At 41.3% G+C, this 19355-nt stretch overlaps 1 pseudogene; it reads left to right on the top strand.

Annotated features, from left to right (window-relative positions):
• LOC129557908 (BCL-6 corepressor-like) overlaps nt 1-19355 on the top strand; it is a 67294-nt pseudogene that overhangs the window by 29746 nt on the left and 18193 nt on the right.

The raw sequence follows: 19355 nt of genomic DNA, 5'->3' as shown, positions 1-19355 counted from the left end.
CTGCCTTCAATCTTTCCCAGCATCAGGGTCTTTTAAAATGAGTCAGCTCTTTGCATCAGGTGGCCAAAGTATTGGTTTTTGAGCTTCAACATCAACCCTTCCAGTGAACACCTAGGACTGATCTCCTTTAGGATGGACTGGTTGGATCTCCTTACAGTACAAGGGACTCTCAAGAGTCCTCGCCAACACCACATTTGAAAATCATCAATTCTCCTTCACTCAGCTTTCTTTATAGTCCAACTCTCACATCTGTACATGGCCACTGGAAAAACCATAGCCCTGACCAGATGGACCTTTGTTGGCAAAGTAATATATCTGCTTTATAATATGCTGTGTAGGTTGGTCAAAACCTTCCTTCCAAGGAGTAAGCATCTCTTAATTTCATGGCTACAATCACCATTTTCAGTGATTTTGGAGCCAAATAAATAGAGTCAGCCGCTGTTTCCACTGTTTCCCCATTAATTGCCAGGAAGTGATGGAACTGGATGCCATGATCTTAGTTTTCTGAATGTTGAGCGTTAAGCCAACCTTTTTACTCTCCTCTTTCACTTTCAAGAGGCTCTTTAGTTCTTCTTCACTTTCTGCCATAAGGATGATGTTATCTGCATATTGAGGTTATTTATATTTCTCCTGGCAGTCTTGATTGCAGCTTGTGCTTCCTTAAGCCCAGCGTTTCTCATGATGTACTCTGCTGCTGCTGCTGCTGCTGCTGCGTCACTTCAGCTATGTCCAACTCTGTGTAACCCCATAGATGGCAGTCCACCAGGCTACGCCGCCACTGGGATTTCCAGGCAAGAACACTGGAATGGGTTGCCATTAAGTTAAATAAGTAGGATGACAGTATGCAGCCTTGACATACTCCTTTTCCCATTTGGAACCAGTCTGTTGTTCCATGTCCAGTTCTGACTGTTGCTTCTTGACCTGCAGGAAGAGGCAAGAGGTAGGTCAGGTGGTCTGGTAGTCCCATCTCTTTCAGAATTTTCCACAGTTTATTGAGATCTACACATTCAAAGGCTTTGGCATAGTCAATAAAGCAGAAATAGATGTTTTTCTGGAACTCTGTTGCTTTTTTTCATGAGCCAGCGGATGTTGGCAATTTGATCTCTGGTTCCTCTGCCTTTTCTAAAACAAGCTTGAACATCTGGAAGTTCACAGTTCATGTATTGCTGAAACCTGGCTTGGAGAATTTTAAGCATGACTTTAGTAGCATGTGAGATGAGTACAATTGTGCAGTCGTTTGAACATTCTTTGGCATTGCCTTCTGGGATTGGAATGAAAACTGACTTTTTCTAGTCCTGTGACCACTGCTGAATTTTCCAAATTTGCTGGCATATTGAGTTCAGCACTTTCACAGCATCATCTTTCAGGATTTGAAACAACTCAACTGGAATTCCATCACCTCCTCTAGCTTTGTTCGTAGTGTTTCTTCCTAATGCCCACTTGACTTCACATTCCAGGATGTCTGGTTGTAGGTATGTGTGAGTGATCACACCATCGTGATTATCTGGGTCCTGAAGGTCTTTTTTTGTACAGTTCTGCATATTATTGCCACCTCTTCTTAATATCTCCTGCTTCTGTTTGGTCCCTAGCATTTCTTCCCTTTATTGAGCCCATTTTTGCATAAAATGTTCCCTTGGAATCTCTAATTTTCTTGAAGGAATCTCTAGTCTTTCCCATTCTATTGTATTCCTCTATTTCTTCCCATTGATTGCTGAGGAAGGCTTTCTTATCTCTCCTTGCTATTCTTTGGAACTCTTCATTCACATGGGTATATCTTTCCTTTTCTCCTTTGCTTTTCACTTCTCTTCTTTTCACAGCTCTTTGTAAGGCCTCCTCAGACAGCCATTTTGCTTTTCTGCATTTCTTTTCTATGGGGATGGTCTGGCTCCCTGTCTCCTGTACAGTGTCACAAATATCTGTCCATAGTTCATCAGGCACTCTATCTATCAGATCTAGTTCCTTAAATTTATTTCTCACTTCCACTGTATAGTCATAAGGGATTTGATTTAGATCATACCACAATGGTCTAGTGGTTTTCTCCACTTTCTTCAATTTAAGTCAGAATTTGGCAGTAAGGAGTTCATGATCTGAGCCACAGGCATCTCCCAGTCTTGTTTTTGCTGACTGTACAGCATTTCTCCATCTTTGGCTGCAAAGAATATAACCAATCTGATTTCAGTGTCAACCATCTAGTGATGTCCATGTGTAGAGTCTTCTCTTGTGTTGTTGGAAGAGGGTGTTTGCTATGACCAGTGCATTCTCTTGACAAAACTCTATTAGCCTTTGCCCTACTTTATTTTGTACTCCAAGGCCAAGTTTACCTGTTACTCCAGGTGTTTCTTGATTTCCTACTTTTGCATTGCCATCCCCTATAATGAAAAGGACATCTTTTTTGCGTGTTAGTTCTAAAAGGTCTTGTAGTTCTTCACAGAACCATTCAACTTCAGCTTCTTAAGCATTACTGGTCGGTTCATGGACTTGGATTACCATGGTATTGAATGGTTTATCTTGGAAACGAACAGAGATCACACGGTCGTTTTTGAGATTGCATCCAAGTACTTTATTTCAGACTCTTTTGTTGACCATGATGGCTACTCCATTTCTTCTAAGGGATTCCTGCCCACAGTAGTAGATATACTGGTGACCTGAGTTAAATCACCCATTCCAAACCATCTTAGTTCGCTGATTCCTAGAATGTCCACGTTCACTCTTGCCATTTCCTGCTTGACCACTTCCAGTTTGCCTTGATTCATGGACCTAGTATACCAGGTTCCTATGCAATATTGCTCTTTATCGCATTAAACTTTGCTTTTTTTCACCCGTCCCATCCACAGCTGGGAATTGTTTTTGTTTTGGCTCCATCCCTTCATTCTTTCTGGAGTTATTTCTCCACTGATCTCCAATAGCACATCTTTCAGTGTCCTATCTTCTTGCCTTTTCATACTGTTCGTGGGGTTCTCAAGGAAAGAGTACTGAATTGGTTTGCCATTCCCTTCTCCAGTGGACCACATTCTGTCAGACCTCTCCACCATGACCCGTGCACCTTGCATGGCCCCACATGGCATGGCTTAATTTCATTGAGTTAGACAAGGCTGTGGTCCATTATTACTAGACACATACTCCCCTGTGTCGAACAATCTTGCTATAAATCCCTGTGGATTATTTGTTTTGTGTATAGTTGCATGAATATGTCAGTGTCACACTCACAATTTATGCTTTGCTTACCCCTCTCCCCTTTGTTGACTGTAAGTTTGTTTCTATGTCTGTAAGTCTGTTCCTCTTTTGCTGATAAGTTCATTGTATAATTTTTGTTTAGATCCACACATCAATTATATCCTATAGTATTTGTCCTTCTGAGTTACTTCACTTAGTTTGATAATCTCTACATCCATTCACATCTTTGCAAATGGTCTGATTTCATTCCTTTTTATAGCAGAGTAATATTCCACTTTTTATATGTACCAAAACTTCTTTATCCATTTCTCTTTCAATGGACATTTAGGTTGATTTCATGTCCTGGCTATTACAAATAATGCTGCAAACTCTGGGATGCATGTGTTGTTTCTGATTACAGTTTTTTTTTTTCTCTCTCTCTCTCTATATATACCCCGGAGAGGAATTATATAATTACCCTGGATCATATGATAATTCAATTTTTAACCTTTTAAATAAGTTTCCATATTGTTTTTGACACTGCCTATACCAATTTACATACCCACCAATATGCACAAAAGGTGTCTTTTCATTTTGTGTATGGCTTTCATCTGCTTTGCTAAATGTTTTAACTCAATTAGCTTCCATTTGTTGATTTTTGTCTTTGTTTCCTTACTTTAGGAGAGAGATCCTAAAGATATTGCTTACAGTTGCTGCAATTTATGTCAAAGAGTGTTCTGTCTACATTTTCCTCTGTGAGTTGTATAGTATGAAGCCTTATATATAGCTGTTTAATCCATTTTGAGTCTATGTTGTATATGGTGATAGATAATGTTCTAATTATGTTCTTTTACATGTAGCTGTCCAGCACTAATTATTGAGAGACTATTCTTCCAACATTGTGTATTTTTGCCTCCTTTGTTATAGACTAATTGATCAAAAGAGCATGGGTTTGTTTCTGAACTTTATGCCCTGTTCTGTTGATTTCTTATTCTGTTTTTGTACCAACACCATATTCTTTTTGGTCTAGTTCTATGAAAAACATAGTTGGTAGTTTGATAGAGATTGCCCTGAATCTGTAGATGGCTTTGGGTAGTATAGTCACTTTCAGAGTATTGATTCTTCCAGTCCAAAAATGTGCTATATCTCTCCATCTGTTTGTGCCACCTTTGATTTCTTTCTTAAAGTTTTCTGCATAAGGGGCTTTTGTCTCTCTGGATAGTTTTATTAATAGGTATTTTATTCTTATTTTGCAGTGGTGAATGGGATTATTTTCTTTTCTTTCTTAATTTTTAAATTGTTAGTGAATGGGAATGCAAGGGATTCCTGTGTATTAGTTTTGTAGCCTGAAATTTTACCAACATAATAAAGGCCTGTATGACAGATCCACAGAAACATCACACTGAGTGATGAAAAGCTGAAAGCATTTCCTGTAAGATCAGGAGCAAGACAAAGGGGGTAACACTTGTCACTTTTTTGCAGAGTATTTTGTGGCTTTGGGTTATGTATATATATATTTGTTAGGTTCATTTCATCTAATGTCTGAATCAAGTCACTCTTTGCTTGTTGATATTTCTCTCTGGATTTCAGGCCTTTGCTGAACATGGAGTTTTGAAGTCCCTTGCTCTTCAGTTCAGTCGCTCAGTCATGGCTGACTCTTTTGCGAACCCATGGGCTGCAGCATACCAGGCCTCCCTGTCCATCACCAACTCCCCGAGTTTATTCAAGCTCGTATCCACTGAGTCAGTGATGCCATCCAAACAACTCATCCTCTGTCATCCCATTCTCTTCCTGCCTTCAGTCTTTTCCAACACCAGGGTCTTTACAGATGAGTCAGCTCTTTCCATCAGGTGGCCAAAGTATTGGGAGTTTCAGCTTCAACATCAGTCCTTCCAGTGAAGGCTCAGAACTGATCTCCTTTAGGATGGACTGGTTGGATCTCGTTACAGTCCAAGGGACTCTCAAGAGTCTTATCCAATACCACAGTTCGAAAGATGAAATTCTTCAGCAGTCATCTTTCTTCATAGTCCAAATCTCACATCCATACATGACTATAGGTAAAACGATAGTCTTGACTAGATGGACCTTTGTTGCAAAGTAATATCTCTGCTTTTTAATATGCTATCTAGGTTGGCCACAACTTTCCTTTCAAGGAGTAAGTGTCTTTTAATTTCATGACTGCAGTCACCATCTGCAGTGATTTTGGAGCACACAATAAATAAATAAATTCAGCCACTGTTTCCACTGTTTCCCCATTTATTTGCCATAAAGTGATGGGAATGGATGCCATGATCTTTGTTTTCTGAATGTTGAGTTTTAAGTCAACATTTTTTTCACTTTTCATTTTCATCAAGAGGCTCTTTAATTCTTCTTTGATTTCTGACATAAGGATGGTGTCATCTACGTTTCTGAAGTAACTGGTATTTCTCCCAGCAATCTTGATTCAAACTTGTGCTTCCTCCAGTCCAGTATTTCTCATGATGTACTCTGCATATAAGTTAAAAAAGCAGGGTGACAATATACAGCCTTGATGTACTCCTTTTCCTGTTTGGAACCAGTCTGTTGTTCCATGTCCAGTTCTAACTTGCTTCCTGACCTGCATACAGATTTCTAAAGAGGCATGGCAGGAGGTCTGGTATTCCCTTCTCTTTCAGAATTTTCCACAGTTTATTGTGATCAAAACAGTTAAAGGCTTTGGCGGCGTCAATAAAGCAGAAATAGATGTTTTCCTGGAACTCTCTTGTTTTTTTGACGATCCAGCAGATGTTGGCAATTTGATCTCTGGTTCCTCTGCCTTTTCTAAAAAATGCTTGAACATCTGGAAGGTCACGGTTCACATATTGCTGAAGCCTGGCATGGGAAATTTTGAGCACTGTTAGCATGTGAGATGAGTACAATTTTGTGGTAGTCTAAGCAGTCTTTGGCTTTGCCTTTCTTTGGGATTGGAATGAAAACTGATTGTTTCCAGTCCTGTGACCACTGCTGAGTTTTCCAAATTTGCTGACATATTGAGTGCAGCACTTTCACAGCATCGTTTTTTAGGGTTTGAAATAGCTCAGCTACAATTCCATCACCTCCACTAGCTTCGTTCATAATTATGCTTCCTCAGGCCCACTTGACTTCTCATTACAGGATGTCTGTCTCTAGGTGAGTGGTCACAACATCCTGATTATCTGCATCATGAAGACCTTTTTTTGTATAGATTTTCTGTGTATTGTTGCCACCTCTTCTTAATATCTTCTGCTTCTGTTAGGTACAAAACATTTCTGAACTTTATTAAGCCCATCTTTTCATGAAATGTTCCCTTGGTATTCTGATTTTCTTAAAGAGATCTCTAGTGTTTCCCATTCTATTGTTCCCCTCTGTTTCTTTCCACTGATCACCGAGGAAAGCTTTCTTATCTTTCCTTGCTATTCTTTGAAACTCTGCATTCAAATGGATATATCTTTTCTTTTCTCGTTTGCTTTTCCTTTCTCATCACAGCTCTTTATAAGGCCTCCTCAGACAGCCATATTGCTTTTTTTTTTGGCATCTTTTCCATGGGGATGATCTTGATCCCTGTCTCCTATACAATGTCATGAACTTCCATCCATAGTTCATCAGGCACTCCATCAGATCTAGTCCCTTCATCTATTTCTCACTTCCAATGTATAATCTTAAGGGATTTGATTGCAATCATACATGATCTGTCTAGTGGTTTTCCCTACTTTCTTCAATTTAAGTCTGAATTTGGTTCTAAGGAGTTCATTATCTGAGCCACTGTCAGCTCCCAGTCTTGTTCTGGCTGACTGTATAGAGCTTTATCATCTTTGGCTGCAAAGAATGTAATCAGTCTGATATTGATATTGACCATCTGGTGATGTCCATGTGTATAGTCTTATCCAGTGTTGTTGGAAGAGGGTGTTTACTATGACCAGTGTGTTCTTTTGGCAAAACTCTTATTAGCCTTTGCCCTGCTTCATTCTGTACTCCAAGGCCAAATTTGCCTATTACGCCAGGTATTTCCTGACTTCCTACTTTTGCATTCCAGTCCACTCTAATGTAAAGGACATATGTTGGGGTGTTAGTTATAAAAGGTATTATAGGTCTTCATAGAACCCTTGCTCATACTTTAGTGTTTTCCCTTTCTTCTTTCAGATGTGTTACTATTTGTCTAATGTATTTCAGTTCAGTTCAGTCCAGTCGCTCAGTCGTGTCCGACTGTTCTCGACCCCATGAATCACAGCACACCAGGCCTCCCTGTCCATCACCAAACTCCTGGAGTTCATTCAAACTCACCGCCATCGAGTCAGTGATGCCATCCAGCCATTTCATTCTCTGTCGTCCCCTTCTCTTCCCGCACCCAATCCCTCCCAGCATCAAAGTCTTATCCAGGGAGTCAACTCGTCGCATGAGGTGCCCAGAGTATTGGAGTTTCAGCTTTAGCATCAGTCTTTCCAATGAACACCCAGGATTGATCTCCTCTAGAATGGACTGGCTGGATTTCCTTGCAGTCCAAGGGACTATCAAGAGTCTTCTCCAGCACCACAGTTCAAAAGCATCAATTCTTTGGCGATCAGGTTCTTCACAGTCCAACTCTCACTGACCACTGGAAAAACCATAGCCTTGACTAGACGGACCTTGGTTGGCAAAATAATGTCTCTGCTTTTTAACAAAATACCTAGGTTGCTTAGAACTTTCCTTCCAAGGAGTAAGGGTGTTTTAATTTCCTGGTGAAAATCAGCACCTGCGGTGATTTTGGAGCCCAAAAAATAAAGTCTGACACTGTTTCCACTGTTCCCTCATCTATTTCCCATGAAGTGATGGGACAAGATGCCAAGATCTTTGTTTTCTGCATGTTGAGCTTCAAGCCAACCTTTTCACTCTCCTCTTTAATTTTCATCAAGATGCTTTTTAGTTCCTCTTCACTTTCTGCCATAAGGGTGGTGTCATCTGCATATCTGAGGTTATTGATATTTCTCCCAGCCATCTTGATTCCAGGTTGTGCTTCTTCCAGCCCAGCGTTCCTCATGATGTACTCTGCATATAAGTTAAATAAGCAAGGTGACAATATACAACCTTGACGTACACCTTTTCCTATTTGGAACCAGTCTGTTGTTCCATGTACAGTTCTAACTGTTGCTTCCTGACCTGCATATAGGTTTCTCAAGAGGTAGGTCAGGTGGTCTGGTATTCCCATCATTTCAGAATTTTCCACAGTTTATTGTGATCCACATAGTCAAAGGTTATGGCATAGTCAATAAAGCAGAATTAGATGTCTTTCTGGAATTCTCTTGCTTTCTCCGTGATCCAGCGTATGTTGGCAATTTGATATCTGGTTCCTCTGACTTTTCTAAAACCTGCTTGAACATCTGGAAGTTCACCGTTCACATATTGCTGAAGACTGGCTTGGAGAATTTTGAGCATGATTTTCTAACGTGTACTGCTGCTGCTAAGTCACTTCAGTCGTGTCTGACTCTGTGTGACCCCATAGACGAAAGCCCACTAAGCTCCCCCGTCCCTGGGATTCTCCAGGCAAGAACACTGGAGGGGGTTGCCATTTCTTTCTCCAATGTGTGAAAGTGAAAAGTGAAAGTGAAGTCGCTCCGTCGTGTCCGACCCTTAGCGACCCCTCGGACTGCAGCATACCAGGCTCCTCCATCCATGGGATTTTCCAGGCAATAGAACTGGAGTGGCTTGCCATTGCCTGCGGTGAGATGAGTGCAATTGTGTGGTCGTTTGAGCATATTTTGTCTTTACCTTTCTTTGGGATTGGAATGAAGACTGACCTTTTCCAGTCCTGTGACCACTGCTGATTTTTCCAAATTTGCTGTTATATTGAGTGCAGCAGTTTCACAACATCATCTTCCAGGATTTTAAATAGCTCAACTGGAATTCCATCACCTCTACTAGTGTCTTATTTGGGTTTCTCTTACCTTGGTCTTGGGGTATCTCTTCACAGCTGCTCCAGGAAAGTGCAGCCGCTGCTCCTTGTCTTGGATGAGGGGTATCTCCTCTCTGCCACCCCTCCTGACCTTGAACGTGAAATAGCTCATCTCATCCCTCCTGCTCTGGCGCAGCTGCCTCCACCTGGACTTGGGGTTGCTCCTCCAGGCTGGCGTTCCAGGCCTCAGGCGTTGGGTAGCTCCTCTCAGCCGCCTCCCCTGACCTCGGGCGTGGGTTAGCTCCTCTCTGCTTCTGCCCCTGACCTCGGGTGATGGGTAGCTCCTCTTGGCCACCGCCCCTGGCTTCGGACGTGGGTTATCTCCTTTTGGCCGCTGCTGCTGACCTCGGGCTAGGGGTAGCTCCTTTCGGCCACCACTCTTGGCCTCAGATGTTGGGTAACGCCTCTCCTTGTCTGTTTTTTTTTTTTTTGCAATTTGAGTATAGCTATTCAGTTCAGTTCAGTTCAGTCTCTCAGTCGTGTCCGACTCCTTGTGACCCCATGAATCACAGCATGCCAGGCCTCCCTGTCCATCACCAACTCCCGGAGTGCACTCAAACTCATGTCCATAGAGTCAGTGATTCCATCCAGCCATCTCATTCTCTGTCTTCCCCTTCTCCTCCCGCCCCAATCCTTCCCAGCATCAGAGTATTTTCCAGTGAGTCAACTCGTCACATGAGGTGGCCAATGTATTAGAGTTTCAGCTTTAGCATCAGTCCTGGATGCTGATTGCAGCCATGAAATTAAAAGACGCTTACTCCTTGGAAGGAAAGTTATGGACAACCTAGATAGTATATTAAACAACAGAGACATTATTTTGCCAACAAAGGTCCGTCTAGTCAAGGCTATGATTTTTCCAGTGGTCATGTGTGGATGTGAGAGTTGGACTGTGAAGAAAGCTGATCGCCGAAGAATTGATGCTTTTGAACTGTGGTGTTGGAGAAGACTCTTGAGAGTCCCTTGGACTGCAAGGAGATCCAACCAGTCCATTCTAAAGGAGATCAATCCTGGGTTTACTACCCCCTTTTGTTTTCATTTGTGTGGGATTTCTGTTTTAGTTCCTTCATTGGGAGCCTGTCTGTGTCTTTAAAATGGAAATTTCTTTTTTTCATAACAGTGTTTCATTGAGTCTTATTTTTTTTTAATGCATCTAGCCACTATTATCTTCTGATCTGACAATTTATTACATATGCATTTAAAATATTTATTGATATGCCTTTTCAAGGCTATGGTTTTTTCAGTGGTCATGTATGGAAGTGAGAATTGAACTGTGAAGAAACCTGAGCGCTGAAGAATTGAAGCTTTTGAACTATGGTGTTGGAGAAGACTCTTGAGAATCCTTTGGACTGCAAGGAGATCCACCCAGTCCGTTCTAAAGGAGATCAGTCCTGGGTGTTCATTGGAAGAACTGATGCTAAAGCTGAAACTCCAGTACTTTGGCCACCTCATGTTAAGAGCTGACTGATTGGAAAGACTCTGATGCTGGGAGAGATTGGGTGCAGGAGGAGAAGGGGATGACGGAGAATGAGATGGCTGGATGGCATCACCGATTCAAGGGACATGAGTTTGAGTGAATTCTGGGAGCTGGTGATGGACAGGGAGGCCGGGCCTGCTGTGATTCAGGGTGTTGCAAAGAGTCAGACATGACTGAGCGACCATACTGAACTGAACTGAGGGGCTTAATATTGCCTTGTCTCTGTTTTAGACTGTTTTCTAGCTCTGATGTTCCTTTCTTAGTATTTTAGTATGTGTTTTTGTGAACTGTTGATTTCCTGTGGTGGTAAGCTTTCTTGTCTTTGTTTTTTCGATCCTATAGTTAGTCTCTTCTTTATAATTACAATGACTCTTGCCTTAATCATCTTACAGATACAGCAGTCTAACTTCATGCTGACAACAGCATCATATATATCCCCTAAAATACTTATCCTTTAATGCCCTGCTTTATGTGTTTGCAGTTTCAACTTGCCTTTTGTATTATATAGTCTTTTTTAAAAATTGTAATTGGAGGCTAATTACTTTACAATATTGTGGTTGTTTTTGCCATGCATTCACATGAATCAGCCATGTGTGTACATGTCTTCTGCATTGTGAACCTCCCTCCCACCTCCCTACCCATCCCATCCCTCAGGGTCATCACAGTGCAACAGCCCTGAGCACCCTGCCTTATGCATTAAACCTGGGCTGGTGATCTATTTCACATATGATAATATACATGTTTCAACGTTTTTCTCTCAAATCATCCCACCCTCGCCTTCTCCCACAGAGTCCAAAAGACTGTTCTATATACCTGTGTCTCTTTTGCTGTCTCACATATAGGATCGTCATTACTGTCTTTCTAAATTCTATTTATGTGTGTTAATATACTGTATTGATGTTTTTATTTCTGGCTTACTTCACTCTGGATAATAGGCTCCAGTTTCACCCACCTCATTAGAACTGATTCAAATGCATTCTTTTTAATAATTGAGTAATATTCCACTGTGTATATGTACCACAGCTTTCTTATCCATTCGTCTGTAGATGGGCATCTAGATTACCCCCATGTCCTGGGTATTATAAACAGTGCTGTGATGAACATTGGAGTACATGTGTCTCTTTCAGTTCTGGTTTCTTCGGTGTGTATGCCCAGGACTGCAATTGCTGGGTCGTATGGCAGCTGTATTTCCAGTTTTTTAAGGAATCTACACACTGTTCTCCATAGTGGTTGTACTGTTTGCATTCCCACCAACAGTGTAAGACGTTCCCTTTTCTCCACATCCTCTCCAGCATTTATTGTTTTAGATTTTTTGATAGCAGCCATTCTGACTGGCATGAGATGGTACCTCATTGTGGTTTTGATTTGCATTTCTCTGATTCTGAATAATGTTGAGCATCTCTTCATGTGTTTGTTAGCGATCTGTATGTCTTCCTTGGAGAAATGTCTGTTTAGCTCTTTGACCCATTTTTTGATTGGGTTGCTTATTTTCCTGGAATTGAGCTGCAGGGATTGCTTATGCTTGTATATTTTGGAGATTAATTCTTTGTCAGTTGCTTCATTTGCTGTTATTTTCTCCCATATTGAAGGCTATCTTTTCACCTTGCCTATAGTATCCTTCTGGAGAAAGCAATGGTAAGCCATTCCAGTACTCTTGCCTAGAAAATCCCATGGACAGAGGAGCCCGGTGGGCTACAGTCCATGGGGTCGCTACTAGTCAGACAAGACTGAGCGACTTCACTTTCACTTTTCACTTTCACACATTGGAGAAGGAAATGGCAACCCACTTCAGTGTTCTTTCCTGGAGAATCCCAGGGATGGCAGAACCTGGTGGGCTGACGTCTATGGGGTCGCACAGAGTCGGACACGACTGAAGCGATTTAGCAGCAGCAGCAGCAGCATGGTATCCTTCATTGTGCAAAAACTTTTAATTTCAACTATGTCCAACTTGTTTATTTTTGCTTTTATTTCCATTACTTTGTGAGGTGGGTCATAGAGGATCCTGCTATGATTTATGTCAGAGAGTGTTTTGCCTATGTTTTCCTCTAAAAGATTTATAGTTTCTGGTCTTACATTTAGATCTTTCATCCATTTTGATTTTATTTTTGTGTATCATCTTAGAAAGTGTTCTAGTTTCATTCTTTTACAAGTGGTTTACCATTTTCCCCATCTCTACTAGTTAAAGAGATTGTCTTTTGTCTATTATATATTTTGCCTCCTTTGTCAAAGATAAGGTGTCCATAGGTGAGTGGATTTATCTCTGGGCTTTCTGTTTTGCTCCTTTGATCTGTGTTTCTGTCTTTGAACCAGTGTCAAACTGGCTTCATGACTGTTGCTTTGTGGTATAGCCTGAAGTCAACAGGTTGATTCATCCAGCTCCATTCTTCTTTCCCAATACTCATTTTCAATATATTGATTCTTCTGATTCATGACACGGTATATTTCTCCATCTATTTGTGTCCTCTTTGATTTCTTTCACCAGTGTTTTACGGTTTCTATATGTAGGTCTTTTGTTTCTTTCAGTTCAGTTCAGTTCAGCCGCTCAGTCGTGTCTGACTCTTTGTTTCTTTAGATAGATGTATTCCTAAGTATTTTACTCTTTTCGTTGCAACAGCGAATGGAATTGTTTCCTTAATTTCTCTTTGTGTTTTTTCATTATTAGTGTATAAGAATGCAAGGGATTTCATTGTGTTGATTTATTATTGCAAATTTACTATATTCATTGATTGGCTCTAGTAATTTTCTGGTGGCATCTTTAGGGTTTTCCCTGTAGAGGATCATGTCATCTGCAAACAGTGAGAGTTTTATTTCTTCTTTTCCCATTTGGATTCCTTTTCTTTTTCTGCTCTGATTCCTGTGACTAAAACTTCCAAAACTATGTTGAATAGTAGTGGTGAGAATTGGTACCTTTGTCTTGTTCCTGCCTTTACAGGGAATGCTTTCAATTTTTCACCAAGAGGATAATGGTTGCTGAGGGTTTGTCACATATAGGTTTTATTATGTTGAGGAATGTTCCTTCTCTTCCCCTCTTCTGGAGGGTTGTTTTTTTTTTTTATCATAAATGGATGTTAATTTTGTCAAAGGCTTTCACTGCATTTATGGAGATAATTATATGATTTTATATTTTTCGTTTTGTTAATGTGGTGTATTACATTGATTGATTTACAGATACTGAAGTATTCTTGCATCCCTGGGATAAAGCCCACTTGGTCATGATGTATGATCTTTTAAATGTGTTGTTGGATTCTGATTGCTAGAATTTTGTTAAGGATCTTTGCATCTATGTTCATCAGTGATATTGGCCTGTAGTTTTCCTTTTTGTGGCATCTTTGACAGGATTTGGTATTAGGGTGATGGTGGCCTCATAGAATGAGTTTGGAAGTTTACATTCCTCTGCAATTTTCTGGAACAGGTTGAGTAGGATAGGTATTAGCTCTTCTCTAAATTTTTGGTCGAATTCAGCTGTGAAGCCGTCTGGACCTGGGCTTTTGTTTCCTGGAAGATTTCTGATTACAGTTTCAATTTCCGTGCTTGTGATGGGTCTTTTAAGATTTTCTATTTCTTCCTGGTCCAGGTTTGGAAAGTTATAACTTTCTAAGATACTGTTCATGGGGTTCTCAAGGCAAGTATACTGAAGTGGTTTGCCATTCCCTTCTCCAGTGGACCACATTCAGCTGTGGTCCATGTGATCAGATCAACTAGTTTCCTGTGATTATGATTTCAATGTGTCTGCCCTCTGATGCCCCCTCACAATACCTACCGTCTTATTTGGGTTTCTCTTACCTTGGGCATGGGCTATCTCTTCACAGCTGCTCCAAGAAAGCGCAGCCGCTGTACCTTACCTTGGACGAGTGGTATCTCCTCAAGGCTGCCCCTCCTGACATTGAATGTGGAGTAGCTACTCTCGGCCATCTTGCGCCCGCAAAGACGTGTTGGACGTGGGGTATCTCCTCTCGGCCGCCAGCCCTGGCCTTAGGCGTGGGGAAGCTCCTGTCAGCCGCGCTTCTTTGCGTGGTCGGTTGCGCCGGGGCTGGCGTCTCTCGCATCTCCGCCGCCAGGGCCGGCGTCTCTCGCGTCTGTATACTTGCCTTGAGAAGCCCATGAACAGTATCAAAGGGCAAAATGATAGGATACTAAATGAGGTATTCCCCAGGTCGATAGGTGCCGAGTATGCTACTGGAGATCAGCGGAGAAATAACTCTAGAAGGAATGAAGAGATGGAGCAAAAGCAAAACCAATACCCTGTTGTGGATGTGACCAGTGACAGAAGCAAGGACCGGTGCTATAAAGAGCAATGTTGCATAGGAACCTGGAATGTTAGGTCCATGAATCAAGGCTAATTGGAAGTGGTCAAACCGGAGATGGCAAGAGTGAACGTCGACATTCTAGGAATCAGTGAACTAAAATGAAGTGGAATGGGTGAAATTAACTCAGATGACCATTATATCTACTACTGTGGGCAGGAATCCCTTAGAAGAAATGGAGTAGCCATCATGGTCAACAAAAGAGTCCAAAATACAGTACTTGGATGCAATCTTAAAAACGACAGAATGATTTCTGTTCGTTTCCAAGGCAAACCATTCAGTATTACAGTAATCCAGGCCTATGCTCCAACTAGTAACGCTGAAGAAGCCGAAGTTGAATGGTTCTATGAAGACGTACAAGACCTTTTAGAACTAACACCCAAAAAAGACGTCCTTTTCATTATAGGGGACTGGAATGCAAAAGTAGGAAGTCAAGAAAAACCTGGAGTAACAGGCAAATTTGGCCTTGGATCAGGAAATGAAGCAGGGCAAAGGCTAATAGAGTTTTGCCAAGAGAATGCACTGGTCATCGCAAACATCCACTTCCAAAAACACAATAGAAGACACTACACATGGACATCACCAGATGGTCAGCACCAAAATCAGATTGATTATATTCTTTGCAACCAAAGATGGAGAAGCTGAATACAGTTATCAAAAACAAGACCAGGAGCTGATTGTGGCTCAGATCATGAACTCCTTATTGCCAAATTCAGACTTAAATTGAAGAAAGTAGGGAAAACCACTAGACCATTCAGTTATGACCTAAGTAAAATCCCTTATGATTATACAGTGGAAGTGAGAAATAGATTTAAGGGTCTAGATCTGATAGATAGAGTGCCTGATGAACTCTGGACAGAGTTTCGTGACATTGTACGGGACACAGGGACCAAGACCATCTCCAATGGAAAGAAATGCAGAAAAGCGAAATGGCTGTCTGAGGAGGCCTTACAAATAGCTGTGAAAAGAAGAGAAGCGAAAAGCAAAGGAGAAAAGGAAAGCTATAAGCATCTGAATGCAGAGTTCCAAAGAATAGCAAGGAGAGATAAGAAACCTTTCTTCAATGAGCAATGCAAAGAAATAGAGGAAAACAACAGAATAGGAAAAATAAGAGACCTCTTCAAGAAAATTAGCGATTCCAAGGGAAGATTTCATGCAAAGATGGGCTCAATAAAGGACAGAAATGGTATGGACCTAACAGAAGAAGAAGATATTAAGAAGAGGTGGCAAGAATACACAGAAGAACTGTACAAAAAAGATCTTCACGACTAAGATAGTCACAATAACGTGATCACTGACCTAGAGCCAGACATTTTGGAATGTGAAGTCAAGTGGGCCTTAGAAAGCATCACTACGAACAAAGCTAGTGGAGGTGATGGAATTCCAATTGAGCTATTTCAAGACTTGAAAGATGATGCTGTGAAAGTGCTGCACTCAATATGCCAGCAGAATTGGAATACTCAGCAGTGGCCACAGGACTGGAAGAGGTCAGTCTTCCTTCCAATCCCAAAGAAAGACAATGCCAAAAATGCTCAAACGAACATACAATTGCACTTATCTCACACGCTAGTAAGTTAAGTCAGTTCAGTCGCTTAATCGTGTCCAAATCTTAGCGACCCCATGAACCACAGCACGCCAGGACTCCTGTCCATCACCAACTCCCGGAGTTCACTCAAATATATGTCCATCGAGTCGGTGATACCATCCAGCCATCTCATTCTCTGTCATCCCCGTCTTCTCCTACCCTCAATCGCTCCCAGCATCAGAGTCTTTTCCAGTGAGTCACCTCGTCGCATGAAGTGGCCAAAGTATCGGAGTTTCAGCTTCAGCATAAGTCCTTTCAATGAACACCCAGGATTGATCTCCTTTAGAATGGACTGGTTGGATCTCCTTGCAGTCCAAGGGACTCTCAAGAGTCTTCTCCAGCACCACAGTTCAAAAGCATCAGTTCTTCGGCGATCAGCTTTCTTCATAGTCCAACTCTCACATCCATACATGACCACGGGAAAAACCATAGCCTTGACTAGACGGACTTTGGTTGGCAAAGTAATGTCTCTGCTTTTCAATATACTATCTAGGTTGGTCATAACTTTCCTTCCAAGGAGTAAGCGTCTTTTAATTTCATGGCTGCAGTCAGCATCTGCAGTGATTTTGGAGCCCAAAAAATAAAGTCTGACATGGTTTCCACTGTTTCCACATCTATTTCCCATGAAGTGATGGGACCAGATGCCATGATCTTCGTCTGCTGAATGTTGAGCTTCAAGCCAACTTTTTCACTCTCCTCTTTCACTTTCATCAAGAGGCCTTTGAGTTCCTCTTCACTTTCTGCCATAAGGGTGGTGTCATCTGGGTATCTGAGTTTATTGATATTTCTCTCGGCAATCTTGATTCCAGCTTGTGCTTTTTCCAGCCCAACGTTCCTCATGATGTACTCTGCATATAAGTTAAATAAGCAGGGTGACAATATACAACCTTTACGTACTCCTTTTACTATTTGGAGCCAGTCTGTTTTTCCATGTCCAGTTCTAACTGTTGCTTCCTGACCTACATACAGGTTTCTCAAGAGACAGGTCAGGTGGTCTGGTATTCCGATCTGTTTCAGAATTTCCCACAGTTTATTGTGATCCACACAGTCAAAGAATCTGGCCTAGTCAATGAAGCAGAAGTAGACGTTTTTCTGGAACTCTCTTGCTTTCTCCATAATCCAGCGGATGTTGGCAATTTGATCTCTGGTTCCTCTGCCTTTTCTAAAACCTGCTTGAATATCTGGAAGTTCACGATTCACATATTGTTGAAGCCTAGCTTGGAGAACTTTGACCATGACTTTACTAGCGTGTGAGATGAGTGCAATTGTGCGGTAGTTTGAGCATTCTTTGGCATTCCCTTTCTTTGGGATTGAAATGAAGACTGACCTTTTCCAGTCCTGTGGCCATTGTTGAATATTCCAATTTGCTGGCATATTGAGTGCAGCGCTTTCACAGCATCATCTTTCAGGATTTGAAATAGCTCAATTGGAATTCCATCACCTCTACTAGCTTTGTTCATAGTGATGCTCTCTAAGGCCCACTTGACTTCACATTCCAAGATGTCTGGTTCCAGGTTAGTGATCACGCCATCGTGATTATCTTCGTCGTGAATATCTTTTTTGTACAGTTCTTCTGTGTATTCTTGCCACCTCTTCTTAATATCTACAGCTTCTGTTAGGTCCATACCATTTCTGTCCTTTATTGAGCCCATCTTTGCATGAAATGTTCCCTTGATATCTCTAATTTTCTTTGAAAAGATCTCTTGTTTTCCCTATTCTGTTGTTTTCCTCTATTTCTTTGCATTGATCGCTGAGGAAGGCTTTCTTATCTCTCCTTGCTATTCTTTGAAACTCTGCATTCATATGCTTATATCTTTCCTTTTCTCCTTTGCTTTTCGCTTCTCTTCTTTTCACAGCTATTTATAAGGCCTCCTCAGACAGCCATTTTGCCTTTTTGCATTTCTTTTCCATGGGGATGGTCTCGGTCCCTGTCTCCTGTACAATGTCATGAACTCTGTCCAGAGTTCATCAGGCACTCTATCTATCAGATCTAGACCCTTAAATCTATTTCTCACTTCCACTGTATAATCATAAGGGATTAGATTTAGGTCATATCTGAATGGTCTAGTTGTTTTCCCTACTTTCTTCAATTTAAGTCTGAATTTGGCAATAAGGATTTCATGATCTGAACCACAGTCAGCTCCTGGTCTTGTTTTTGATAACTGTATACAGATTCTCCATCTTTGGCTGCAAAGAATATAATCAATCTGATTTTGGTGTTGACCATCTGGTGATGTCCATGTGTAGAGTCTTCACTTGTGTTGTTGGAAAAGGGTATTTGCTATGACCAGTGTGTTCTCTTGGCAAAAGTCTACTAGCCTTTGCCCTGCTTCATTTCGTGATCCAAGGCCAAATTTGCCTGTTAGTCCAGGTTTTTCTTGACTTCCTAGTTTTGCATTCCAGTCCCCTATAATGAAAAGGACATCTTTTTTGGGTGTTAGTTCTAAAAGGTCTTGTAGGTCTTCATAAAACTGTTCAATTTCGGCCTCTTCAGCATTACTGGTTGGGGCATAGACTTGGATTACTGTGATATTGAATGGTTTGCCTTGGAAACGAACAGAAATCATTCTGTCGTTTTTAAGATTGCATCCAAGTACTGCATTTCGGACTCTTTTGTTGACCGTGATGGCTACTCCATTTCTTCTAAGGGATTCCTGCCCACATTAGTAGATATGGTGGTCATCTGAGTTAATTTCACCCATTCCAGTTCATTTTAGTTCACTGATTCCTACAATGTCGACGTTCACTCTTGCCATCTCTTGTTTGACCACTTCCAACTTGCCTTGATTCATGGACCTAACATTCCAGGTTCTTATGCAATATTGCTCTTTACAGCATCGGACCTTGCTTCTAGCATCAGTCACATCCACAACTGGGTATTTGTTTTGTTTTCGCTCCATCCCTTCATTCTTTCTG

Source organism: Moschus berezovskii, chromosome Y (genome assembly GCF_049115385.1).
Source record: "Moschus berezovskii isolate FMDL1 chromosome Y, NW_MosBer_1.0, whole genome shotgun sequence".
NCBI lineage: Eukaryota > Metazoa > Chordata > Mammalia > Artiodactyla > Moschidae > Moschus > Moschus berezovskii.
The sequence above is the reverse complement of the archived record's forward strand: the minus strand, read 5'-3'. Positions and strand labels throughout refer to the sequence as shown.